General features: G+C 41.8%; 1 long non-coding RNA gene across 4 annotated transcripts in view; it reads right to left on the bottom strand.

Annotated features, from left to right (window-relative positions):
* Positions 1-904: 904 nt before the first annotated feature.
* Positions 905-27,550, bottom strand: part of LOC139183165 (uncharacterized) — an 85,021-nt gene continuing 58,375 nt past the window's right edge. For all 4 annotated transcript variants that reach the window (XR_011566678.1, XR_011566679.1, XR_011566677.1 and 1 more), the window contains one exon: positions 905-27,550. This is a non-coding gene — a long non-coding RNA (uncharacterized lncRNA).

Below are 27,550 nucleotides of genomic sequence, written 5' to 3'. Positions count from 1 at the left end.
ACAGTGGTTGACCATGGATAGTGACATGGTAGAATCAATAAACTGGAGGTCCCAGTGGGGAAAAAGGATTGTTGATATTGGGGAACTTTAGAGAAAGACCATAGAGGTTAGAGAAGAGACACAGAAATCAGGATTAAAGGTGGAGTGGAGTTATAGGATGTGGCTAGGAGAGAGAGTGAATGAGAGGGTGGAGGAGAAAATCATTGGAGGAAAGAAGTTAAAGTGACTAAAACACCAAGGTGTCAGATGGTGGGGAGGGGGAGCTAGATCATCTATTTTGAAATTGCTGAGCTAGGAGGTAGTAGAAATAAATTAATAAATTATAAATTAAAGAGGTTACTAATGAAAATATATGTTTTATCAGTGAAGTCAATAAAAATTTAAAAATCTAGACCCAAATAGCAAAAAAACAAAAAAACACCAAAACTTAATCATGACAAACACTCTCTGCTTGACACTATTTTAAGTACTTTATAGAGATTAATTCATTTAATACTCACAACAATTCTATGAGATAGATATTGTTATTATCCCCAATTTATAAAGGAGGAAACTGGCAGAGAGTTAAGTTGACAGGTGGAGCAGGTGAGAGCTCCACCCTGGGCATCAAGTCTGGAGTTCTTTCTTTTTATCACTAAGCTGTACTGTTTCCCTCTGCTCCCTTTATCCATTCCCTCTTCCCTAGAGAGTTCCTAAGGTGCTTGGGGCAATTTGTCACTTAACAGTACTTTGTCTTAAAGAAATCACACTTGTGTGTTATTTTTGCCTCCACAACTCAAGAGCTCAGACAATCTATGATTCGCACTGTCCTCCTCTAATTTCACATGTAGGCATGCACACAGTCACATACACACACACACTTGCACACCCATCTGCCACACATAGAGCTGGGTACATAGTTGAGGCCTTCCCCATGGAGGTGGAATTGGGCAGTGAATAGATTCTGGAGTCATCTGTTGGGCTCAAATCCCAACAAATGGGACTACAAATCCTCTGTAGTCCTATGAGGGTTGTGTGATCTTGGGCAAGTTTCTTTGCTTTGTTGAGCCTTAATTTCCCAGTTTAAAAATGGGAGATCTAATAGCCCCTTCTTCACAGAGCAGTTGTGAAAATGAGTGTGAATCATCTAACCCTAAGCAAATATTTCATACAAATTATTATTGTTGTTGTTGTTATTCTATTACCCCTTCATTTTCTGTGATTCTTCCCTCTTTCAGGCCACTGATTTTCTTATAATTCCTTGAATATACCGAGTTCTTTCCTGCCACTGGGCCTTTCCATTTGCTGTGTTCTCCACCGAAATCATTTTTGGTCTACCTTTTCATGAGAAAAGCTTCTCCGATTCAGGACTTCGCTCAAATGTCATCTCCTTAAGGAAACGGTAGCCAATTATCTTATCTAAAGCTCACAGGTACACACACACACACACATACACACATTTCACTCTTTACCCTTTTACTATCTGTGTAGCACTCATCAGTATCTTAAATTATTATATGTATTAATTGCTTATTGTCTGTCTCCCTTTCTAGAACATAAGCTCCAGGAAGACAAGGACTTTGTGTTCCTTGTTCAAGGCCTGAGAAAACATTCAATAAATCTCTGCTGAGTGAATGCTGAATGAACAACCGTGACTGCTTATAAAAAGACCACCATAAACTGAGTGTTTACTTTGTGCAAGGCATCATGCAAATTACTTGATACGAATTGCTTCATTTAATCTTCACAAATAGCCTAAGAAATCAGTGTGATGATGCCCATAGGAGGGGCAGAGCTGCTAAGTGACCTGCTCAGGGTCACTGAGTAGGTAAGTGGAGGAGCTGGGCTTCAGGTCTACCATTTTGTAAGCAAAGTCTGCAGTCAGGTGAAAGACTTGTCCCGTCTCTCCTTGCCAGAACTCTCCCTCTCACATTCCAACACCACCGCTCTATCTGGCATGCAGGCAGGCTGCCTTCAGGTCCACCAGGGAACATCTTGGAAAACACCCAACTTAGCTCCTTGGGAAGGAGCTCCAGCTGGGCTGGGAGTCCCAGGCTCTTGAGGCCACCTGCTGGCTCACACCCTGTTTGCTGGCAGCACCACATGTTGGTAAAGATTCCACAGAGAAGCCACCAGGGACAGGGAGTTGCTGAGCCAAGGGTCTCAACAGGCTCCTCATCATTCACAGCCTACCTTCACTGGTCCCCTACCTTCCAGTTGTACCAGAATATCTGGCATTTTCAGAAGGAGCCAAGTTACTTCTCTACCCCTTGCCTCAATATTCTATACCCCATCCCGCACCCTCCGCCTGGCATGCCCTTCTTGCCTTCTTGTCCTCAAACAAACTCCTGCTCCTCTTTTAAGATCCAACTAAAGAGTCACCCCTTCCATGAAGCTTTCTCTGAGCTTCCCCATGCTGATTAGACTGTTCTTCCTCTGTCTTTCCTCTCTGTGCTGTAGAGCAGAGGGATTAAGCAAGTGGACTTGGAGTTAGGCAAATGAGATTCATAAATTTGCTCCTCTGCTAGAAACCTGTGTTGGAGAAGGCAATAGCACCCCACTCCAGTACTCTTGCCTGGAAAATCCCATGGACGGAGGAGCCTGGTAGGCTGCAGTCCATGGAGTCGCTAAGAGTCGGACACGACTGAGTGACTTCATTTTCACTTTCATGCATTGGAGAAGGAAATGGCAACCCACTCCAGTGTTCTTGCCTGGAGAATCCCAGGAATGGGGGAGCCTGGTGGGCTACTGTCTATGGGGTCGCACAGAGTCAGACATGACTGAAGCGACTTAGCAGCAGCAGCAGCAGCAGCAACCTGTGTGACCTCAATCAGTTACTTAAATGTCCTAAGCTGTGGTTTTCCCATTTGTTAAATGGGGTTGATGATAACACTACTTCGTGTATTAATGTGAAGCTTAAATGAGATAATCCATTTAAAGTGTCCAGCACATAGCTTGTGTATACTGAGCCTTCAATAAATATTAGCAATTATCCTTATTATAATTATTGTGTTTTGGCTTTACTCTTTTGGGCTGTGCTGAGTCTTGGTTGCTGCACTGGGGCTTTCTCTAGTTGTAGCGGGCAGGAGCTCCTGTTCCTTATGGTGCATGGACTTTCTCATTGCAGTGTCTTCTCTTGTTGTGGAGCACCAGCTCTAGAGTGCATGGGCTTCAGTAGTCGTGGCTCACAGGCTCTAAGCGCAGGCTCAGTAGTTATGGTGCATGAACATAGTTGCCCTGCGGCATGTGGAATCTTGCAGGACCAAGGATCAAACCTGTGTCCTCTGCATTGGGGGAGTAGACTCTTAACCACAGGACCACCAGGGAAGTCCCAGCAATTATTAACTGTCTTTCTTGGTGAACCCACCAGTCAGTACTGAAACCTGCATGTCTATTTATCTCCCTCACCAGACTGTAATTTTGGCACATGCCTTGCACCCCTAGCCTTGCTCTGTGCCTGGAACATATGATGTGCTCCATTTTTGAATGAATCTGGCCACTTTTCAGGAAGAATGCATTGAGGGAAGGGAGGAGAGTGCTGTCTTTAGGCTTTAGAAGCAATGCGATCATAACTGATTTTCCTGTCTCATTGTATTAGTAGGGCCAAAGTTGTGACGAACAAGTTAGGATATGGTGGCAACTGAACTGCAGCCTCTGCCCACTCTCAGCCTGTAGCTTCAGTTCCCCTCCTCGCCATTACATTTACAACAGGAAACCTTTTTGGAGATGGTTGCTTCAGGCATCTCAAAAAACCTGGGGCCCAGAGAAAGTTTTTGGCCCCTCTTCGCCAGGGTCATGTGCCCAGATTATTTCCTGAGGATTTCCTGAGGATGTGTGTAACCAGATCCTTTATCGCCCTGTGCTCAGGGACAGGAATAACAGTCACCTATAGCTTAATGTTCAGCGGTCAGGTTTCTACTCCACTTCCTGTGCATTTGATGGTCATGGCTTAACTGATGACGGTCATGGCTTAACTGATGATGGTCATGGCTTTGTTGATGAATGATTCCATGATTCAAAGTGCCATAGTATGGGGGTGGGGAGTGGTCCCTGGGTTTACAAGGGGGATTCTTATTCCCTCTCCTCATCTCCCTTCCTGAAAAGGGGCCTGACTGCAATGGGGGCCCCTCCCTGCTACCATTCCTTGTTCTCTTTTTCCATTTCCCCTGCCTTTCCTTGTGTTTACTTTTACTTGAACAAAGGTTCTGCTCTGAGTCAAAGCACTTTCAAGAGAAATTATAATAAATGCCCTATGTTAATATAGTATATTAGTGCCATCCTTTTCTTTTTCAAAATTAATTTTTATTGGAATATAGTTGCTTTACAAAGTTGGATTAGCTTCTACTGTACAGAAAAATGAATCAGCCATACAGAAATACAGACACAGATGCAGAGAACAAATATATGGTTACTGAGGGGGAAATGAGGGGAGGTGGGAGGAATTGGGAGATTGGGAGTGCCTTCCTTTCCTTTTAAAAAACAATCTCCTCATTACAAAAGTAATAAATGCTCATTATAGAAAATGTGGAAAATTCAGAAGCATTTAAAATAGAATATTTAAATCACCCATAATCTCAGCATCCTGAGGAAACCACAACCAGTATACTTGCATGTTTCCTTCCAGACTGTTATTTAAGTATGCTTATATATACATTCGTACATAATTAGTGCCAGACTACATATTAAACAGAAGTGCATGTCATACACTTTATATATATTTAGATTCTGTGACTTTCCATGACACATTCCCATCATTTCTTTATTCCCGGGCCACCATCATAAAAAGGAAAGCAGATGTTAACTGTCCTGGGATTCTGCATCCAGGAAAACTAAGATCCAAAAAAGTAAAGTCACTTTCTCAAGGTCATACAGATTTCTGGCACAGCTGAGATCGGAGCCTTGGTCTCTTGGGTCATGGCCAAGTCTTCTTTCCACTGGACTGAAAAAGAACTCTGCCCCAAGGGCACCGATGAGAAGAGTCTTAAGTACTTGTGCCAAGTTTGCAAAATCAGGAGTTCTTAGGTTGTTGACATTTTTACCCAAAATCCAAAGATAGAAAGTGCTGAAACCCTTTCATGAAACAAATTTGAAAATGTACTGTGGTCACTGAGGGAGGTGAGAGACCTCCATCAATGGCCTTGACTTTGGCACTCTCATCTCTTTTAGTCAAGGTTTTAAGTTGCAAATCAATGCATACTTACTCCTTTCATTGTACAGAGAAATTAATTTATTCAAGGACATTAGCTACATCATAGAATCTCCAGAAAGTCTAAAGAACCAAGCTTAGTAGCCACATAGCTGAGACAACCAAACCTAGGGACGACTGTCAAATATATGAGAACGGTAAGACATAGACTCCAGCTAATCAGAATAGCAGAGCATGGTAAACAACCTCTACAGCTGTTCTGGAACATACTTGCTCAATACCAGCCCTGTGCAAACCAAACGTGGGAAGCACTCCAGTAAGAGCTTTGTATTAGTCAGGTTTCTTCTATGATAATGCCACATAGCAAATTATTCTCCAATGGCAACAACATGCGTTTTAGTTTATCTTCCTGGGTCGGTTGTAGTTTGGCTCATCTTGGCTGGGTTCAGCTGAGCTGGGGTTTGGGCCCAGATTTTGGGTCAAGATCAGTTTTATTTTAAGTATCTTCATTCTAGGATCCAGGCTGAAGGGAGAGTGGCTACATGAAGCATGATTTTCTCACAGTGAGGGTGAAAACTCCAGTGGGCTAATAGAAACTCACTATGCTTCTAAAACTCTCAGCCTAAGAATTAAGACATTGTCCCTTCCATCCATTTTCCACTGCTCAAAATAGTCATATAGCCAAGATCAAGATGAATGGGTCTGAAATGTAGACTTTGTCTACACTCGTGGGAGGCACTGCAAGTCACATGTCCAAAGGCACGGATTCTATTACAGAGAGGGAGTGAAGAGTAGAGACAATTTTCTTATCTACCATACTCCCACTGTGCCACCCTTAGGCATAGCCCCTTCAGTTTATACCACCAGCAGTGGGTACTAGATGCTACTCCTGGAAACTCCGTCCCTATAGCCTCTTGTAAATGGAGGCATTTACCAGAATCCTCGTCAGAATGGATTCTGCCAGAAACTGCTTTTCTGCTTCACTAGTTTCCGATTTACTATTTACAGCAGGCGTATCCCATGGACTATATCTTGGCTATCAAGGAGGCTGCAAAAACAAGTTTCTGGCTTCTATTGAGGATGGAGGTGGGGAAGTTGATTCATTAAATAGAGGATTTCTCAAGCACTGGAAGCCTGTTCAAGGTATTTGTGGCCAAATGTCCACTACACCTACCTTCACAATAGAGCCCAGGGAGCTCAGAAGATGTGAAAATCCAGCACAGCCTTTAATCTAGCCATTCACCTGTGATTTACCTTACTTTCTCTATGTTCTCACCCCTCTGACTCTCCAGTTCTCTGCATTCATATTCTTATACACTAACATCTCCTCTGCCTCCTTAATTCTGATGATTATCACAGAGACTGTTGGATGTACCCAAAACCCATTCCTCATTTCTCCCCTCCAGGAAAGAACCCTTGAGCTTTTTGCTGGGCATGTGGACAACCACCTGAAGACTACATTCCCCAGCTTCCCTTGCCGTAAGATGTGGATCTGTGCCTAAGTTCTGGCCAAAACGTGGGAGCAACCAAAATGTCCTTCAGTGGGTGAACAGATAAATAAACTGTGGTACACCCAGACAATGGAATATTTTTCAGTACTAAAAACAAATGAGCTATCCAGCCACAAAAAGATATGGAGGATATTTAAATGCACATTAACAACTATGTAAAAGCCAATTGGAGAAGGCTATATATGGTGTGATTCCAACTATATGCCATTCCAGAAAAGGCAAAATGTGGAAATGATAAAAAGATGAGTGCTTCTGGGAGGATGGTGATAGGTAGGCAGAGAACAGAGGATTTTTAGGCCAAGTAAAAAAATACTCTGTAGGATATTATGATGATGGATAATTATCATACATTTGTCCAAAGTCATAGAGTATACAACATCACTAGTAAACCCTAAGGTAAACTGTAGACTTTGGGTGTTATGATGTGTCAATGTAGGTTCATCTTTTGTTTAAAAAAAAAAAAAATATATATATATATATATATACACACATATATATACCAATCTGATGAGTGATGTTGACATTGGGGAAGCCATGCATAGGGTTGGGGAGGAAGTCATATGGGAAATCTACCTTCCACTTGATTTTACTGTAAACCTAAACCTTCTCTTTTAAAAAAATCTCTAGAAACAAGTAATAAGATTGCCTTCAAGTATCTTATAATTTAGTGAGAAAGAAGGAAAACAGGAACAACCAACTAAACGGCAACAGAATAAAAAAATATGAAAAACGAATGTAGGCTAAATGCTGGGAGTGAGAAGAGATTGTACCTAAATCCAACTGAAGCACAGTTACCAGATAAAAATAAAAGATACCCAGTTCAATTTTATTTTCAGATAAATAGCAAATAAAATTTTAGTGTATGTATGTTCTATGAAATATTTGAGAAATACTTTAAACAAATTTAACCGGTATCCTATATTTTTATTTGCTCAATCTGGCTAGTTTAAACTTGGGAGGATGAAGAGAGACTTCAGAGAGAAATTGGCATTTGAATTGTGCCTTGAGGGATAATGAATGGGATTTCAATAGCTGGATTATTTAAGACTATTTCAGGCTGAGAAGACAGCAGTGACAAAGGATGAGAGATTGAAAATGTCCAGTACATGTTGGCACCTAAGCATGACACTTGATGATTCATCTAAGGTGGCTATCACGTGGGTGGACCTAGCTAAGACTGAACCTAGAGGAATGTGCAAACATGTTGCAAAATTCAAAAACTAGGACCTGGAGTCCTTAGCACTGTGTCCATTTAACAGTATATGCTTTGAATTCTGAAAGTACAATTAAATCAGAAAGTGCAGAATTTATTTAACAAAGAAGGAGGGTAGTGTTAGAGCACTGGCATTCTATTCTCAGAAGAACAAAAATTGTTACTCATCCTTTCTTTGCAAGACATTGTGCATACAATTTGCACATTCTGCTAAGCTCACAAGGATCCTATTTTGCCCCTCACCTACAGGGGTGGGCCCAGGTAGCTGTGTGTGTTCTATGAGGCCCTCTGCTACCCTAACCAAAGTTGATTGGACCAACTATGAATATGTGACTCATGTTGAGCCAATCAGAACCCATGCTCTGAGTGTTTGGGTCTGGGACTAGAAGATTCTAGTTCATTCTGAATCAGCCTTTTGAAAGGAGGAGACTTACAGTTATTAGCAATCACTGACTATTACAGCAAAGTCTTATTCCCACAGTGGCCTCAAGAATTCTGTTCACTGGGTGTGATGGGACTGGAAGAAGTAGTGCCTGGAGACTCTACTCCTCTGAGTTGGATGGTTATAAGCTGGGAAAGCTCTCTGCCTCGTGCTAAAAACTGATATGGTGACATGTGCAAATAGGCTGATAGCTTCTTTCTGCTCCTCACTAATTAGCTATTGTCAGGGTCAGCCCAGGCCCTTAGCCAAGGTGCTGGCTGCAGCCCGCTCTCTGGATACATGCTGGCCACCCTCTTCTCCATATTTATTCTCTGGAACAGCAGTAGGGATGTACCTGGTCCTTAGGAGTGATCTGTTCCGGCCTGCTCTAAGCTATGAGGGCTGCTCTTTGCATTATGGATAAGACAGCAGAGACTGTGAAAGGTCATCAGCACCATGAGCCAGCCTCAAATGCCTCCTTCAAGCAAAGGCTTGTACACCACGCCTGGCCTCATGATTCTCGTTTAGTGAGTTCGGGATTTAATGAGACTCATCTTGTGATTGAACTGACTTTGGACCTTTGAAATTACCACAGAAAAGGCTCCAACAGACTTATCAGGTGAGCTCTTCTTGATAAAGTGAAAATTAATTGGCTACAGTGTCTTGCAATCATGAATAATTGTCAGGAAAAAAAAATGCTCAGGAATTAAAGCTGCAGAATGGTTTCTCTAAACTTACTACTTAGGTGTGGCCTTGAGCTTTGGTGTCATTGGGAACAGAGGATGCTTTGTAAAACAGGAAAAAACCATAAAGAAAGGCTCACTAGTTTCCTGGGGCAGGGCGCAGGGGTGTGTGATGAAGGGGATGGCGTGTCTTTCTTCTGCCCTCTCTAGCATCCTGTTGAAACTGGATCCTGTTTCAAAAGTCCTCATTAAAGACTCTCATTCCAGTATTGTTTACAGTAAAAACACCAGACTGGGGAGGATGTAACCAATCTTCAAATCAGTGAAGAGAAATGATTTTCATGGCTGGAGCCTAGGAAGGTGGAATTCATAAATACAGCAACCCTGTTACATAACTGGCTCAACCAGACTCATCAAGGTGACATAGACTCTCGTGAAGCCCCAAGTGATCAGCTCTCTCCAAATTTAGTCCCCACCTAACTGGCAAAATCTGAGAGTCCATTCATGATTAAAGTGGTAAAATACCTTCTCAGTAATAACAATGATATCAGTTGTAGGGAAAAGCCCCAGTTCTCTGAAACAAAGTAATCTTTCATCAGTGTCCATGTTTAATGCCTTTCTGGGACGATGGGGATTTTTAATACTTTTTACTTCATCTATGAGATTAATCTGATGTTCCATTTTTCATACTGGGCTCTAGGGAACAATAGTAATTTTCCACTTTGTAAAGCTTTCTCTCACTTTTCATCCCACTCAAAGACAGCTGTTCTAAATTTTGGGTGTCTTTTGTGTAACAGGGGCATTCCTGGAACTATTATGGATGGCTTTTTAGAAAAAGATATTGTTGTTTGATTCTAGGTGCCATGGGGGAAACAATTACCATGTGGAGTTACAGTCCTTCTGAGGGCTGATACTCTGTTTTAGAGACATGACCACAAACCCTGTGCTTAATCAACCACCCATTACATGCCTTACACTAGACAGCAAAGTCTTCTAAATTATCAATAAATCACTAAAACAGAACAATGCAGGAAAGAACCACAGCATTTTATTCATTCGTGAGTTCTCAGGAAGAAGGGCTTCATGAGAAAATGGCCTAGAAAAACTCCCTGAAGAGAAATAACCCCATGATATCAAGAGGCACAGGCTAGAAAGTATAAGAAGGGGTTTCTTAAAGCACAGTGAGTGAGGAGGTGGCTGTCTTACCTAATCGTGCACATCAAGAATGAGACTGAAGACAGATACTTCTGGGTTCATATACTGGCTCCACCACTTACTAAGTACGTAACCGGGGACAAGTGACTTAACCTCCCTCTGCCTCAGTTTCCTCACCTGTACAATGAGCATAATATAGTATTCACCTGATAGAGTGATTATACAGCTAAGTGAGATACTAATATTAACATTAGCAGTTAACTCTTTCAGGAAACACAAATCACTCTAGGTCTTTCAATCAGCAGGAATTTAATACAGGAAATTAAATGATTCAGGAGACAACAGAGCTCAGACATGAAATAGATGCCCATAAAGCAACTCAGAGGTTAGAAATAGTGGGGCACAGTTAGGGCCAAAGGGACAGTAGGAGGCTGTCCTGCAGGGACTGAAACCATAGCAGGATCTGAGCTGGAACCATGGAGGAGATACCACCAGATGCAAAGAGGAGGAGGAGAAATACTCTGGCCTCTCCTCAAATCCTATCTTCCAGTTTTCTACTAAGGCCTTTCATGACTGAATCCCCCTAGGAGATACAGGGTCAAAGAGCTGAGAAAATGTCATTCCCTGAAATACAGAACAGAGCAAAAGAAGGGCAGGGAGGAATCTGAGTGCAAACAGGCAATTAACTGGCAATGGCTGACATTATTGAGCTCTTACCATAAGCCAAGCTCTGGACTGAGTGCTTTTTATGGATTAATTCATTTAAACCTGTTAGCAACTCACAGAACCAGCGTTTGAAGTGCCTGATCAATGTTAGACCTATTATTAAAGTAATTGAATATTACTGAAGCAACCCAAAGAGAATAATGGCATGCGGGTGCATCTATTAGATTGAAAATAAATTGCAAGGAGGAACCATGCCTTACTCATCTTTGTGTCCCCAACGCATTGCAGGTGCCCTCCCTTAGGGATCACTCATTGTTAAGCTAAAGGACATAGGCAGCAATGAAAGTGTGAATCAGTGAAGCAGATCTGCTGTGAGTAAAGGAGTGTATCCCACCTCTCTAGCAGTTAGAGTTTTGTGGTTGCTGTGTAATCTCATCACCTTCCATCAATATTTTGGCATTTTAGTTTTACAAATATAAACATTTCATAACCAATCCAGTAGTACTGAGCATCCTTCATACCTACAGTGTGGGCCCTGATCCATGAAAATAGGATCATGGCTGCTTGTAGAAAAGACTGATTCTCTGAGGCAAGAAATATATGGATGAGCCTGGAATATTTTGTTGTGTCAGAAAACAAGAAATCTATCAAAGACAACTGTGCTATGTCTAAAGGACTCAGGAGTCAACTTTAAGAGTCTCCCACTAGTCAAGGAGGGACAATTTCAGCAGCAATTAGAATAACTACAATCAATTAAAAAATATATATCAAATATGCTTACATCCATGAGTTCATAATGATACTAGGTGGGGTGAGGGTGACTCTCATTGGTCACCTTTAGAGAATGGCAGGGAATCAACTGTTACGGGCTGAATTGTGCCCCATAGGTTGAAATCTTAACACCCCGGATCTCAGAATATGACTGTATTTGGAGACATGCATTTAAGGAGGTGACTAAGGTAAAACAATGTCTTTGGAGTGGATCCTAATCCAGTATGACTGTGTCCTTATAAGAAGGGGAGATTGGGACACAGACACACACAGAGGGACAACCATGTGAAGAAGCAGCAAGAAGACAGCCACCTACAACCAAGGAGACAGGATCAGAAGAAACCAACCCTGATAACACCTTGATCTCAGACTTCCAGCCTCCAGAACTGTGAGAAAATTAACTTCTGTTTTTTAAGTCACCCAGTCTGTGGCAATTGTTGTGGTGGCCCTAGTAAATTAATACATCAACTTATCACTTTGAAATTTGCTAAGTAAAGGGAAAGAATCAAGCACTTATCCTGCCTTTCCTACATACTTTGGGATAATCGAACATTTGAGGAAAAGTTTCTCTTTATGGATATATTCCATCTAATGAATCAAAGTTTGTTAGTCACCCAGTCATGTCTGACTCTTTGTGACCCTATGGACTGTAGCCTGCCAGGGTCCTCTCTCCATGGAATTCTCCAGATAAGAATACTGGAGTGGGTAGCCATACCCTTCTCCAGGGGATCTTCCCAATCCAGGGATTGAACCCGTGTCTTCCTGCATTGCAGGCCGATTCTTTACCATCTGAGCTACCAGGGAAGCCCTAATAAATCAAGAAGGGGTGAAAAAAATTAAATAACTATTTTGCAAAGCCCTTTAGGAAGCAGTGGTTCCAGGCAATGGTTGTCAACAGTAGCTGCCATCACAAGAAGACAGAGCTGACACCATGGCTCCTAATGAAAGTGTACAATGTCCTCTGCAAGTTACTGTTTGCCAAAATGCAAACCTGAACCAGACAAACTCCCTCCATCTAACTACTAATTCACAGAAAACACATGGGACAGAGGAACATGTTGACCAGTAGAGGGATGCAATTAGTAAAATTCAGGATATGGGACAGAGGAACATGTTGACCAGTAGAGGGATGCAATTAGTAAAATTCAGGATATGGGAAGTTCCATAAGGCAAGTGACCTGTTTTCTTTTTTAAAAAATGCAAAAACTAAAAAAGGTGGGGAGAAATCTATAAATTTAAAAGAGGATTTAAGATATACATCAAGGAAATTCTGCTTTAAAAAAACATTATGAGATAAGCAGGGAAACTTGAACACTGACTGGGTAATTTAATATTAAGAAATACTTTGATACTTAACATTAAATAAGATTTTAGGTGTCATAAAGGTTTTATGCTTACATTTTGTAAAAATGTTTATCTTTTAGACATACATTCTGAAATATTTACAAGGAAAATGATATGCTGTCTGGGATTTCCTTAAAAATAATTTAATGTAGGAGGCAGAGGAAGCAGGTAATAGATGACATTCATCCATTCATGGGTTGTATGTCTTAAAGTTGGATGATGGGTACATTGAGGTTCACTACAATATTCTCTCTACTTTTCTGAATGCTTTACGTTTGCAGTTATGAAGTGTTTTTTAAAAAGAGAATGTTTGAATGTTGTAAGCTATCAGAGCAAACATGCTCACTTTTACAAGTAATTCAACAAATGTAAAGAAAGATACTTTTTGGCCTATTAGCAACAATCTTATTTTAGTAGTAATTTCCAAGGTTAGGTGAAACATTTGCATGTATTGTAGCAGCAATATAAGCTGGTAGGTATTAGGTTGGTGGCTCTAGTGTTAAAGAACCCACCTGTCAATTCAGGAGATGTAAGAGCTGCTGCTGCTGCTGCTAAGTCACTTCAGTCGTGTCCGACTCCGTGCGACCCCATAGACAGCAGCCCACCAGGCTCCCCCGTCCCGGGGATTCTCCAGGCAAGAACACTGGAGTGGGTTGCCATTTCCTTCTCCAATGCATGAAAGTGAAAAGTGAAAGTGAAGTCGCTCAGTCGTGTCCGACTCTTAGCAACCCCACGGACTGCAGCCTACCAGGTTCCTCCGTCCATGGGATTTTCCAGGCAAGAGTACTGGAGTGGGTTGCCATTGCCTTCTCTGAGACGTAAGAGACTCAGCTTCAATTCCTGGGTCAGGAAGATTCTCTGGAGGAGAGCCTGGCAAACTACTTCATTAATCTTGCCTGAAGAATCCCATGGACAGAGGATCCTGGCAGTCTATAGCCCATAGGGTCTCAAAGAGTCAGACATAACTAAAATGACTTAGCATGCATCCATATACCAGTTGGCCAAAAAGTTCATTTGGAAAACCTGAACAGATGATTTAGTCAACCCAATAAAACACTTTTGGAAAGCAATTTGGTAGTATGTGGTTAGAATATTAAAAGAAATATTTTTATCCCTTCTATCCTACTTAGAAGAGGGAAATGTATTCTTATATTCATATTCTTTAAATCAATGATTTTATAGAACAGTTCCATATCCCCAATTGTTGAGATAAAGAAGGAAAAGCTTTATAATTAACAAATAAGTTCATTACATGATTATTTATGTGCTTAGTTGCTCAGTCATGTCTGACTCTTTGTGACCCCATGGACTGTAGCCTGCCAGGCTCCTCTGTCCATGGGGACTTTTCAGACAAGAATACTGGAGTGGATTGCCATGCCTTCATCCAGGGGATCTTCCCAACCCAGGGATCAAACCCCAGTCTCCTTCATTGCCAGTGGATTCTTTACCATCTGAGCCACCAAGGAAGCCCCATGATTATTTATAGTAATGAAAAAACACCTAGAAACCAAATATAGGTCCAGAACCAAGTAAAATTAATTATAGCAAATATCATTGGCAATTAAAATGCTTGAAAAGGTCTATAGTTTGAGGGAAAGCTTATGTTATATATTTGTTAAATATAGGAAATATTTTATAATTATAACTTATAGTCATTGTATTTTCCAAAGCTGGGGAAGGAGAGGAGGAAAGAGAGAGAATGGATGGATAGACAGATAGATGATGGATGGATGGATTGTTATTTTTCTCACAATTTGACATTAACCCTCCTTCCTTGGTGGAGTTTTGTAACTACCTCTACCAGTAAAAGTGACAGAAATGCTGCTATTGCCTTCCAAAGCTAACCCATTAAGGAATCCTGTCTGGTTCTCTCTCTTGAGACAAACAGCTTCGGGAATCTGAGCTGCCATTGAGATGTCCACCTTGTCCCTGAAGCCCATGTTGAAAAGACTGTGTGGCCAGACCACAAACAGAGATGAAAAATGCCTGAGGAATCCCAGGCACTTGAGTCTTCAAGTCCAGGCACCAGACTCAAGAATATAGAAGCCACCAAGAGGAGTCTTACTCCAGCCTCAGCTCAACTGCAACCACATGCATGACCCCAGCCAGAAGTCCCAGCTGAGGTGCTCCTGAATTCCTGACCCACAGATAATACATGATTATTGCAATTTTAGGCCACCGAGTTTTGGTGTGATTTCTTATGCAGCAATAGATTACTATGTATGTATACAAAATGTGTAAATATGTAAAAGTAATAGCAAGAAATATATTTAAATAAACAAGACACCCCAAAGTATTAACAATGACCATCTCCAGTGGAATTATGTCTATGTTTCCTTCCTTCCCGTTCCTTCTGAATTTATCAAATGATCATATATTTCCTTGAAAAACTGAAAAACAAGATTGTATGTTGAAAAGCATTTAACTGTGACTTTTTTTTGGCATCCAGTCTCCCTTAGTCACATTCAAGGGTGCCCATTAGGCTTTCCTGAGGATCATTTGCTGCTGCACGAAGCCTCGAGGGGTACTAGAGACATTCTCATCCAGTCCAGCCTCCCAACTGCTCTAAATCTCCTGTTTGCATGCCCATGAGACTGTTGCTGCCCAGCTTTTCTGTGAGTGAAAGGTCTCCATGACAGGGAACTTCACCCATCCAGAGCCAGTGCTTTCCATCTTCAATCTCAGATGACACAAAATCTGTGTCAATCTTCTAATGAACTGAAGAGTACTCCCCAGAGCTTCTACTCACTGATACTGTTCATAAAACCAATATTCATGAAGTCTTTGTTGAAGGCCTACCATGTGCCATGCATTGTTCTAAGTCCTGGGATACAACAGAGAACAAGAGAGAGAAAGTCTTATTTCCAAGGAGCTTAGATTCTCATGGGAGAGAAACACAGTTTACATTAAAAAAAAAAAAAAAAAACAGATAGTACTAACAACTAGGAAGAAAGTAAGGCAACGCAAGGGGATTGAAAGTGAGGAGAGTACAATTTTTAAGAAGGTGGTTAGGGCAGGCCACCCTGGGGAGGTGACCCTGGAGGCCTGACAGAAGTGAGAGGGAGCCTTATGAATATCTGAGGGAAGAACATTCCTGATGGAGCAGCATCAAGGGCAAGTTCTGAAGCAGAAGCCTGCTCAGCTTATCTGAGTGACAGCAGGAAGGCCAGGATGACTGGACAATGGTGAATTCTGGAGAGAAAGGCAGGAGAAAGAGGGTGGGGGAGATCCTGGGGGCAGAGCAAGACGACCTTGAGGGCTGTGCTGAGGACTTTAGATTTCAGCTAAGAGTCATGGGAAACTGCCAGAGATTTTTGAGCAGAGGACTGACAGGCACTGATTGATATTTTCAAAGCATCACCCCAGCTGCTGTGTGAGAACAGAAAGGTGAAAAAGAGGGAGGAGGGGAGACCAGTGAGGAGGTTGCTCTAAGTGTCCAGGTAGCAAATGGGTTATAAGTAGCTGGACTTCAGATATATTTTATTTATTCATTTCTTAAAATGTTTACTCATTCACTCATTTCTTTAATTGCATCGGGTCTTAGTTATGGCACATGGGATCTTTGTTGCTGTATTCAAGTTTTTTAGTTGAGGCATGTGGGATCTGGGAATGCCCTGATGGCTCAGCAGTAAAGAATCCACCTGCAGTGCAGTAGATGTGAGTTCGATTGCTGGTTCAGGAAGCCCCTGGAGGAGGAAATGGCAAACCACTCCAGTATTCTTGCCTGAAGAATCCCTTGGGTAGAGGAGCCTGGGGGGCTATACTCCATAGGGTTCAAAGAGTTGGACACAACTGAAGCGACTGAGCATGCATGCAAACGTGAGGGTAAGAGGAGAGTCTGAGATAATTCCAAGTTTCCTTCACACAAGCAACTTTACATCAACAAATATTCATGTAGGATGGTGGGGATACCCTATGAATAAAACATGGCTGGCTTATGTACTCCCTAGAAAGAGAGAGACACATTCCCAGATCATTTTAATATATTATTGCCTAATATATTAAAGACCCAGTTAAAAAGTTTAGGATTTTTCTTTTGAAAATTAAAAACCAATAATAATAAAGAATAAATGTTATGCTAAATATTAAACTGAATATACTTGGGATCCCAGAAAACAGGCAGGAAGGACTTTCTAAGGGAGAAATAGCTATTGGAGAGTTGGATTTGTAAGCTTGGCAGATGAAGATCTTTCCAAGGGGTGGGACTAGCCTGGCTGAGGCCTGAGGACAACACCAAGCACTGGATGTGACCTGAAGTGAGTGTGAAAGGTAGGGCCTTGAAGGAAATGAGGGTGGACGCACACACAGAGCCTAAGCTGAGAAGAGTCTTGCCATTCTATGGAGCTGAGGTTTTATCCTGAGGACAATGAGGGGCTGTGGGTGAGTATTAAACCAAGAAGATCTGTAGTGATGTGTGGACCTCAGAAAGACCATCCTGGCAAACAAAGTGTGAAGAAAGGAGCTGCAATCACACTGGAGATCAGTGTGGAAGTTGTAATAGTAGTTCAGGTAAAAAATGCTAAGAGACTCAAGTAACACAGTAGATAGAAGCAAAGAAACTGAGTGTGTGTGTGTGAGTCACTCAGTCGTGTATGACTCTTTGCAACCCCATGGACTGTAGTCCACCAGGTTTCTCTGTCCATGGAATTCTCCAGGCAAAAATACTGAAGTGGGTTGCCATTTCCATCTCCAGGATATCTTCCTGACCCAGGAATTGAACCTGGGTCTCCTGCATTGCAGGCAAAGGAGGATGCGTTTTAAAGAAAAAGAAGGTAGGATGGACCTTGAGGGCACTGCACTAAGGCAGACAGAAAGACAAGCATTGTAGGATATCATATACATAACCAGTTTTTAAATCCTAATTTATAGATACAGAGAACAGATTGGCTGTTGCCAGAAGCAGGGATGTGAGTGAGCAAAAATGGGTGAATGGGGTCAAAAGATACAAACCTCCAATTTTAAGCCAAGTAAGTCCTAGGGATATGATATCATATATAGCATGGTGACTGTAGTTAACGAAACTTGACATTTAAAAGTCACTAAGAGAGTAAATCTGAAAAGTTCTCATGAAAAAATATTTGTAACTATATGTAGTGATGTTAACTAAACTTGTGGTAATCATTTTGCAATATCTACATATATCAACTCCTTATGATATACACCTAAAACTAATAAATGTTGAATGTCAATTATATCTCAATTTTAAAAATTAAAAAAGAAGAAACAAAAGGTAAAATGGGCAGGTCTTGAGGGCTGATGGAATGTTGGGGTGATTGGGTGTAATCCAGGATGGTTCAAGTCCCTGAGGCGAGTGACTGAGGTGGAAAATCAGGGGAAAGTCTGTGATCGTAAATGGACATATTGAGTATGAGTTGCCTGAGGGATACTTAGGGGGCTGGTCCTGCAGGCAGTTAGATATGGAAGTCTGAAGCTCAGGGGCAAGGTCGAGGATCTGCCCTTGACATCCTCAATCAGTTCAGTTCAGTTCAGCCACTCAGTCATGTCCAGCTCTTTGCGACCCCATGGACTGCAGCACACCAGGCTTCCCTGTCCATCACCAACTCCTGGAACCTACTCAAACTCATGTCCATCGAGTCAGTGATGCCATCTAACCATCTCATCCTCTGTCGTCCCATTCTCCTCCCTCCTTCAATCTTTCCCAGCATCAGGGCCTTTTCAAATGAGTCCATTCTTCAAATCAGGTGGCCAAAGTATTGGAGTTTCAGCTTCAGCATCAGCCCTTCCAATGAATATTCAGAACTGATTTCCATTAGGATGGACTGGTTGGATCTCCCTGCAATCCAAGGGACTCTTAAGAGTCTTCTTCACCACCACAGTTCAAAACCATCAATTCTTTGGTGCTCAGCTTTCTTTATAGTCCAACTCTCACATCTATACATGACTACTGGAAAAACCATACCTTTGACTAGACAGACCTTTGTTGGCAAAGTAATGTCTCTGCTTTTTAATATGCTGTCTAAGTTTGTCATAGCTTTTCTTCCAAGGAGCAAGTGTCTTTTAATTTCATGGCTGCAGTCACCATCTGCAGTGATTTTGGAGCCCCCCCAAAATAAAGTTTCTTACTATTTCCACTGTTTCTCCATCTATTGCCATGAAGTGATGGGACAAGATGCCATGATCTTTGTTTTCTGAATGTTGGGTTTTAAGCCAATTTTTTCACTCTCCTCTTTCACTTTCAACAAGAGGCTCTTTAGGTGTTCTTCACTTTCTGCCATAAGGGTGGTGTCAACCACATATTTGAGAGTGTTGATATTTTTTCCGGCAATCTTGATTCCAGCTTGTGCTTCATCCAGCCCAGTGTTTCTCATGATGTACTCTGCATACAAGTTAAATAAGCAGGGTGACAATATACAGCCTTGACATACTCCTTTCCCTATTTGGAACCAGTTTGTTGTTCCGTGTCCAGTTCTAACTGCTGCTTCTTGATCTGCATACAGATTTCTCAGGAGGCAGGTCAGGTGGTCTGGTATTCCCATCTCTCTAAGAATTTTCCACAGTTTGTTGTGATCCACACAGTCAAAGGCTTTGGCGTAGTCAATAAAGCAGAAGTAGATGTTTGTCTGGAACTCTCTTGCTTTTTCAATGATCCAACAGATGTTGGCAATTTGATCTCTGGCTCCTCTGCCTTTTCTAAATCCAGCTTGAACATGGACATTCATGATTCACATACTGTTGAAGCCTGACTTGGAGAATTTTGAGCATTACTTTGCTAGTGTGTGAGATGACTGCAATTGTGTGGTAGTTTGAGCATTCTTTGGCATTGCCTTTCTTTGGGATTGGAATGAAAACTGACCTTTTCCAGTCCTGTGGCCACTGCTGCATTTTCCAAATCTGCTGGCATATTGAGTGCAGCATTTTCATAGCATCATCTTTTAGGATTTGAAATAGCTCAACTGGAATTCCATCCTCTCCACTAGCTTTGTTTGTGGTGATGCTTCCTAAGGCCCACTTGACTTCACATTCCAGGATGTCTGGCTCTAAGTGAGTGATCATACCATCATGATTATCTGGGTCATGAAGATCTTTTTTTGTATAGTTCTTCTGTGTATTCTTGCCACCTCATCTTAATATCTTCTGCTTCTGTTAGGTCCATACCATTTCTGTTCTTTATTTTACCCATATTTGTACGAAAAGTTCCCTTGGTATCTCTAATTTTCTTGAAGAGATCTCTAGTCTTTCTGATTCTATTGTTTTCCTATATGTCTTTGCATTGATCACTGAGGAAGGCTTTCTTATGTCTTCTTGCTATTCTTTGGAATTCTGCATTCAAATGGGTATATCTTTCCTTTTCTCCTTTGCCTTTCATTTCTCTTCTTTTCACAACTATTTGTAAGGCCTCCTCAGACAACCATTTTGCCTTTTTGCATTTCTTTTTCTTGGAGATGGTCTTGATCTGTACCTCCTGTACAATGTCATGAACCTCCATCCATAGTTCTTCAGGCACTCTGTCTATCAGATCTAATCCGTTGAATCTATTTCTCACTTCCACTGTATAATCATAAGGGATTTTATTAGGCCACACCTGAATGGTCTAGTGGTTTTCCCTACTTTCTTCAATTTAAATCTGAATTTGGCAATAAGGAGTTCATGATCTGAGCCACAGTCCGCTCCTGGTCTTGTTTCTGCTGACTGTATAGAGCTTCTCCATTTTTGGCTGCAAAGAATATAATCAATATGATTTTGGTATTGACCATCTGGTGATGTCTATGTGTAGAGACTTCTCTTGTGTTGTTGGAAGAGGGTGTTTGCTATGACCAATGTGTTCTCTTGGGAAAACTCTATTAGCCTTTGCCCTGTTTCATTCTGTACTCCAAGGCCAAATTTGCCTGTTACTCCAGGTGTTTCTTGACTTCCTACTTTTGCATTCCAGTCCCCTATAATAAAAAGGACATCTTTTTTGAGTGTTAGGTCTAGAAGGTCTTGTAGGTCTTCATAGAACTGTTCAACTTCAGCTTCAGCATTACTGGTTAGGGAACAGACGTGGATTACTGTGATATTGAATGGTTTGCCTTGGAAATGAACAGAGATTATTCTGTCATTTTTGAGCTTGCATCCAAGTACTGCATTTCAGACTCTTTTGTTGACTATGATGGCTACTCCATTTCTTCTAAGGGATTCTTGCCCACAGTAGTAGATATAATGGTAATCTGAGTTAAATTCACCCATTTCAGTTCATTTTAGTTCGCTGATTCCTAAAATGTCGATGTTTACTCTTGCCATCTCCTGTTTGACCACTTCCAATTTGCCTTGATTCATGGACCTGACATTCCAGGTTCCTATGCAATATTGCTTTTTACAGCATTGGACTTTACTTCCATCACCAGTCACATCCACACCTGGGTCTTGTTGTTGCTTTGGCTCCATCTCTTCATTCTTTCTGGAGTTATTTCTCCACTGATCTCCAGTAGCATATTGGGCACCTACTGACCTGGGGAGTTCATCTTTCAGTGTCCTATCTTTTTGCCTTTTCATACTGTTCATGTTCAAAATCTCAGACTCACCCCAGATGTACTGAATCAAAGTCTGCATTTTAACAGGATCTGCCCCCTCCCATGCCATGATTTGTAGACATGTGTGTACTAAGTCACTTCAGTCATGTCCAACCCTTAGTGACCCTATGGACTGTAGCTTGCCAGGACCTTCTGTCCATGGGATTTTTCAGCTAAGAATACTAGAGTGTATTGCCATGCCCTTCTCCAGAGGATCTTCTCAACTCAGGACTGAACCTGCATCTCTTATATCTCCTGCTTTGGCAAGCAGTTTCTTCACCACTAGCACCACCTCCCACAGGGCTGATTTAAATTACAGGTTGGCAACAAGGAGCTACTGTCTAGCACAAGGAATACTCAATGTTACATGGCAGCCTGGATGGGAGGGGAGTTTGGGGAAGAATGGATACATGTATGTGTATGGCTGAGTCCCTTTGCTGTCCACCTGAAACTATCACAACACTGTTAATCAGCTATACTCCAATACAACATAAAAAGTAAAAAAAAAAAAAAAAAATCCTAGGGAAAAAAAATCTAAATTGAATTGGGAATATGGAGTACCAAATAAAGAATGACTCAAAGAACAAAAACAAAATAAAATAAATAATAAATTACAGGTTGCTTCAGTCCACGTCTATTTTAAAGTAAATTATCCAGAGCTGAGCCTACCACTGATTACAGTCTGGCCAGCCCAAGTCAATTGGACTAGTTCATTCTAGATGCCAAGTTTTACACTTGCTACCTTTGGGTACCATAGACTTGAAAGCATCTAAAAACTATCTAGAATTGAGCTAGGGAGTCAACCGCCTGTATTTGATTCCTCTTTCTACAATGCAGCAGCTGGATGGCTTTGCACAAATCATTTAACCTCTCTGTGCCTGTTTCCTCATCTGTGAAAAGGAGATAGTACCTAATTCATAGAGTTATTTTGAAATTTCTTGATACATGACTTAAAGTACTGGAATATGACTTGGGACTATAAAGAATTCAATAAATGTGATAATCAGTAAAATCTTCATTTAATGCACCTCACAAAATCATGACATTTTGAAGGTTCAGAAAAGTTAAGTCTGCCCAAGTCACACTAGCTAGAGAGCTGTAAATCTGTGACTGGCTCACAAGTCAGGTCTGGCCACATCTGTGACTCTCACAGCAGATGTTAATACATCACAGTCTGTGTGAATGGCATCCTCATCATGCACTGCTCAGCCTGCACAGCTGTGTACAAAGGACTTGCTCTTTCTGTGTTCAGAGCATCAGAATCTAGCTGCCTTCATGTAGGGTATGGGGAGAGAGAAACGGACCCACTGTCTACACTCACAGAATCTTAGTTAGCCTTTCGATTTTGCTTTAGGTCAGTAATGAGTTCTGTAATTATGACTTAAGTTGTGGAGTTAATTTCAGTCAGTCAGTTCAGTTGCTCAGTCATGTCCTACTCTTTTTGCAACCTAAGCTTTGGTTTTCCTTGGCATCAACTAATAACTGAATCTATTTCACAAAGTAGTGAAGTCTGAGTGGTGAAGTGGTGAAGTCTGATAAAATGAGATAAAGCATAGAAAGCACTTAGACTTTGTGCCTTGATAATCTCTGAGTTCAATAAAAGTTAACTTACTATTCTTGAAGAAGCAGAATAGCCTCTTGGTTATAAGCACAAATATTGGAAACTAATGGATTTAATCTTGAATCTTGTTCCACCACTTACAAGCCATGAGGACTTGGTTCCTCTTCCTATAAAAATGGAGGGCTAATACAGGTCCTTCATTGTGGAGTTGCAAAGATGGAAACATGAGTCAAGAACTTAACATAACGCCTGGTATAATCTTCAGTGCAAGTGAAAAGTGAAGTGAAAGTGTTAGTCGCTTGGTTGTGTCTGATTGTTTGTGACCCCATGGACTGTAGCCCGCCAGGTTCCTCTGTCCATGAAATTCTCCAGGGAGTGGGTAGCCATTCCCTTCTCCAGGAGATCTTCCTGACCCAGGGACTGAACCTAGGTCTCCCACATTGCAGTCATATTCTTTACCCCTGAGTCACCAGGGAAGACCAATAATCCTTAGTGATGAGATGGTTGGATGGCATCACTGACTCGATGGACATGAATTTGAGTAAGCTCTGGGAGTTGGTGATGGACAGGGAAGCCTGGCATACTGCAGTCCATGGGGTCGCAAAGAGTCAGACATGACTGAGTGACTGACCTGAACTGAACTCTCCAAATATTTTTATCTCTCCACCTTCCAGGCACACAGTAAGTTTGTACCTTCCCAATATAAAGTTCTGTGTGACGGCATGACTACTTTGGCCAATGAAATGTGAGCAGAACTGATACGTCACTTCTGGGCAGAAGTTTTAAGAGTTGTTGTACAATCTTCCACATCCCCTTTGCTCTCCTGGGGAGACTGGGAACACAGGTCGCTTTGTCAGCCTGGACCCAGAGAGTCTACAGAGAGCAGAGGCTGCCTGATGACCCCAGTGGACATGTACAGTGAGCAAGAAGAAAACCTTAGTTGTGTTAAGCCACTGAGAATGTGAGGTCATTTGTTATTACAGAATAACCTAGTCCACCTGCCTAACAAATGTGATACACAGTACCATCTCAAATGACTATCAGTTATCATTATTAAAATCATTGTCCTTGAGTGGCTTACAACTTATGTAGAACAGAAGCAAGACTTAAGAAAAATGAAATATTAAGTAATGTCTTCACTGCTTATTAGAAGTGCTAAATAAATGAAAAATTTTAAAATTTAATATAGTATATATTCTAGAAGGCAATGAAGAGAAAAAGATGACTGTCCTACAATGATTAGAAAAGGTCTGGTTTTATATTAAACCCAAATTTACCAGGGCTTTAATTTTTGTTCTATCTGAAGTAAAAAGGAAATTTAATTTCTGATGTGTCTTGTCATATAACCTAGACCTTGAGTTCTTGGGAAGACTCTTGAATCAAATATTTGAGCAATTTTAGCAACCAGGGCCTTCCTGAGTGTAACCTACTTTTATTAAATCTCAATTTCCGAGACAGATGTCTTCCCTTTTGGCTTTTCATTAAAGAAAGGAATTTGCTTTATATATAAATAAATAAATATACATATATATACAAATATACATATATATATATTTATAAAGCTGAATCACTTTGCTGTAGACCTAAAGCTAATACAACATTGTAAATCAAATATACTTCAATGAAAATATATTTATACATAAATTTCTTTAAAAAAATAAAGAGGAGAGGAGGGAGGGAGGGTGAATAGTTATGGAATACATTGATGTTTTGTCCTTTCTTACTAACCACATTTCTCCCCTCGCGTCCTCCCTGGTTTGAAGCACTCTGGGCTCTTGTCTGCCATCCAGGTTACTAGGATCCAAGGAGATCTAGTTGGCAGGATTAGGATGAGAAGGCTGCGGTGAGGGAAGCTGTGACAAAGATCACAGCTTCCAGCAGCAGGTGCCAGCCTGAAGCACCAAAAGACCAGGTGGGAACAGCCAGAGCCCAGAGCCTCGGAGCAAAGTCACATCTGTGAGCCCAGAGGGATGAGCAAGGCCCATGGTGGGAAGGCACCCAGGCTGTGCAAAGACTTCTCCCTGCTGCTGTAAGACTGCCTCAGCTCCCTCCTGCACCCAGATGCCTTCTGAGAAAAGGGATGAAGGGTGGAGGAAACACAACCCGAAGAGGAGTTTAAACTTTGAATTGATGACGCAAATCAGGGATCTAAACTGAAAAAACACTTTGCCTGGAATAATGGGAACCCTAGAGCAAGATGAGATCAGTTTTAGAAAACTGAAGTAGTTGTTTTCACACCTGGATAAATTTTGACTCCACCATATACTTATTTATAATCACGTTCAGTGAAATTATGATGATTGTAAAGTAGTCATGTTTGAACAAGGGTGAAAAAAATTAACCCACCAGCAATGTGGCTCCTTTCTTGCAAGTCACTAAAGCAGTGTTCACGATGTTAGTAGTTCTCAATGTTAAAGTGTGCATCAGAATCATCTGGAAGTCTTGTTAGAATGCTGATTGCAGGACCCACACCCAGAGTTTTTATTTCAGTAGATCTGGGGAGGGCCTAGAACCAGCATTTCTAACAAGTTCCCAGGGGATGCTGATCTGCTGGTCCAGGGACCACACTTTAAGAACCACTGCACTAATTCATCTGAAGTCCAGTGTTCAGCTACGTCTTCAATGATTTCTCTAGTTGATATTTAATACTGGCACATGAAAGACTATCCAATGCAGCTGCAGCTACCCGTGTTATCACTGTCTTCTCCATCATCATCCTCATAACCACCACCACTATTGCTGACACTTACAGAGTGTTTACTATAAGCAAGCTCTGTACTAAGTGTTTTATAAAGCTGATCTCATTTAATCCGCACAAATACCATTACTTTCAGTTTCCAGGTGAAAGAACTAAGGCTTTGAGAAGTCACTGAACTTACTCAAAGTTACAGAGCCCCCACGTGGCATGGCTGCATCTCAAACTGGGCAGCCTGCCCCAGAGCCCAATCTCTAAACCCCTGGTGCTTCACTCTGTCACTTGAACAATGTTCTTTATAATGGGGTGACTGAGGGGCCTCCAGGGTCTCAGAACTGATTAAAAAAAACACACTGAATGTGAAAAACACTTTGTGCTAGTTGTTCTTAAGCCACCTTAGACACTGGGGCCTTTCTAGTCATGTTTTTCTATAGCTGCCGCCCGCCACCATTTCACACTTTTAAAAATTTATTTATTTTTGGCTGGTCTTCACTGCTGCCTCAGGCTTTCTCTAGTTGCGCTGAGTGGGGGCTACTCTTCGCTGTGGCGCACGGGCTTCTCTTTGTGGTGGCTTCTCTTGTTTCAGAGCACGGGTTCTAGGGTGCGCAGCCTACAGTAGTTGCTGCACATGGGCTCAGCAGTTGTGGCCCACGGGCTTAGTTGCTCCAAGGCATGTGGAATCTTCCCAGACCAGGGATTAAATCTGTGTCCCCTGCATTGGCAGGTGGCTTCTCATCCACTATACCACCAGGGAAGTCCTACCATTTCACTTTTAAGCTCTCCCTTCTCCATGCCCCAAAGTTTCTATTCATTTCCTAACAGAGAGTTTAGCTCTCTCTGCTTTCTAGTCACTTTCTCAACCATCCCTGGTGGGGACAGGGGAGGGCATAGGGAGAGGTGCTTGCTTGAGCTCCTAATTAAATTGAATTTTGCTAACCAAAAAGCCACCTCCCCTAGAGGGAAATTATATCATTGTTTGTGAGCAGAAGCAGCTATTAGCAAATGTGTTTTAAGTAGGGGCCATTTTTGTTTGATATGCATAGTTAAAAATAAAAAACTCACTTGTATGGAGAAGCAAGTCCAGTGATAGGCTTGAACAAGACAAACTTTAACAGGAACAACCCAAATTAAGCCCACCTTCTGAGATCAGCTAGCCCCAAAGGGTATTTATCACCATCTCCCATTATGCCAGCCCCTCAGTGTGCTATTTTTTAAACTATCCCTTGCCCCACTGGTAGAGGCCTTCACAGGGTGAGCCAACCTCAGACCCAAACTTTAAAAGAATTAATTAGTCAGCTGCCAAGAATGTGCTTCTTCGTTTTCCTCCATAGGAACTTCCAGGCTAGGTGTCACACGGGACAGGACAAAGCCATCTTCCGAGTCCATCTGAGGACGAAAATGTATGTTCTTGTTTCCCAGGTGTGACTCAGCTTTGCTTCCTGCGAAAGGAAAAGGGAAAACCTAAAGAGAACCCCACTTCTCCTTCCTTGTCCTCCTCCTCCCTGGGTCACATGCATGTTCCAGCTGGATCCAACTCAGCACAGGGTTGGGAGACACCTTCCCAGGGATCAGCTACACAGAGCTAGTCATGGTCTGGGAGTCACAGTGTCAGGCAGCTGACATGGAAGGGGGGAAACAGGAGACCAGGGAGGGTAGGAGTAAAGGAGCGGGGTGGGAGATGGGAGGCACGTGGTATCAGCACTGGCTGGTCACTGATCAGCCATGGGTGGTTATTGATTGGTTGGTTCTGGGCTTCCAAGCAGAGCCTTTTGCTCCCTCCAACACAGAAGTGATAAATGTCCACTTGCTCTTATCCTATCTTCAGCCTCTCATTCTCTCTCTTGTGTACATTCTCTCTTTCCTATTTTCCTGATTGTAAAAGAAATACATGTTTC

Source organism: Bos indicus, chromosome 5, assembly GCF_029378745.1.
Source record: "Bos indicus isolate NIAB-ARS_2022 breed Sahiwal x Tharparkar chromosome 5, NIAB-ARS_B.indTharparkar_mat_pri_1.0, whole genome shotgun sequence".
In the NCBI taxonomy this organism is placed as follows: domain Eukaryota; kingdom Metazoa; phylum Chordata; class Mammalia; order Artiodactyla; family Bovidae; genus Bos; species Bos indicus.
The sequence above is the reverse complement of the archived record's forward strand: the minus strand, read 5'-3'. Positions and strand labels throughout refer to the sequence as shown.